We start from the raw sequence: 1,532 nt of genomic DNA on the forward strand, positions 1-1,532 counted from the left end.
GATAGCAAGCCTTGAGAATCCGTAGAACTGCCTCTGAACTCTGGTCTGCGCCTGACCAGGATGTCCCAGCCAGGGACCAGGAGGGGAAGATAACCTACCCTTGTGTCTGCTTGTTCCCCCCATACTGCTTTGGCCTTAGGGGACAGTGGCCCGTGAGTGGACTGGCCTACATTCAAGAATGTGCTTTGGTTCCTGGTTGAGCAATGACATGACATTGTAGTGTTGGGGACAACTGGGATGGGGAAGACTCCCACAGACACTCCCCTCTTCCTCTAGGAAGATGTGGGAACAGGCTTACAGGAAACAGCCTCCCTTGTCCAGGCTTAGCAGGGACTCTGGGTGTGACACTTAACAGGATGGGTGGCCAGTGCGGGCATTCCCTCTCTGGGCCTCTTTTTTTTTTTTTTTTTTTTTTTTTTGGCATTGCCAAGCCGGGGGGTACGAAGATGGGGGCGGGGGGCATGCTCAGTGGAAAGAGAGTGAGGAATGATGGGAAGGCCTGAAACCAAGAGCTCTTCTGCCCTGCACATGTATTAATTCTGATCACGAGAGCACATTGGTGGGTCCTCACTGCTCCAGCTGCCTCCCACTGGAACATCCTGAGATCATGGAAAGATAGGACCCAAGCCAGGCTCCCAGAGGAGGAGGCTCACCAGCACAGAAATAGCCCTGAGTTCTTCTGGACTCAGCAAGTGGGCCTCTGAGCTGCAGAAAAAGGGAGGGCACTTGAGCAGGGCAGCCTCGTCCTTTAGAGGTCTAAGGTTGAGTTTATGGGTCACTATGTCCCAGCACTGTGTGTCAGCAGCACTGGGTGTCAGGGCACTGGACATCTGGCCTGCCTGCCCACTCCCTTCCCACCCCATGCTCAGATGTTTGGATGAGGCTGTGCCAGGCTGTAATAAAACGGTCCCGACGAGGCTGGAGAGCTGGCTCAGCAGTTAAAAGCACTGACTGCTCTTCCTGAGGTCCTGACTCTAAATCCCAGCAACCACATGGTGGCTCACAACCATCTGTAATGAGATCTGATGCCCTCTTCTGGTGTGTCTGAAGACAGCTACAGTGTACTTACATATAATAAATAAATAAATAAATAAATAAATAAATAAATCTTTAAAATATTTTAAAAGATTCATTTCTATAAAAATTTTAAAAATTAAAACAGCACGGTCCTGAGTGGCTACCTTGGTCTACCTTCAGCCCCATCTCTGTACCAGCTGGGTGATTGCATTGAGAGGCTGCCTGGGTGGAACCAGTTGGGAGTGGAAGCTGGGGAATGGAGTTTCACCCTGCAGGAGACACCCTGACCCTGAGCTGTTGGGAGGCAGGAAAACAGTGAGAGAGGTTCCCTGAGTTCCATGTCCCAGTTCCCCTGGGTGCATCAAGCATCACATTTCCAATGGCACTGGGACTGAGGAGTCTTTGGGTGGTGTTGGGGCAGCAGGGCAGGCCATGGGATCAACTGGCGATGGAAGAGTTAACAGCGGCAGCTGGCTCTTCTCAAGAAAAAAAAAACTCCCTGTAGATGCCTGGCT

Source organism: Mus musculus, chromosome 10, assembly GCF_000001635.26.
Source record: "Mus musculus strain C57BL/6J chromosome 10, GRCm38.p6 C57BL/6J".
Lineage (NCBI taxonomy): Eukaryota > Metazoa > Chordata > Mammalia > Rodentia > Muridae > Mus > Mus musculus.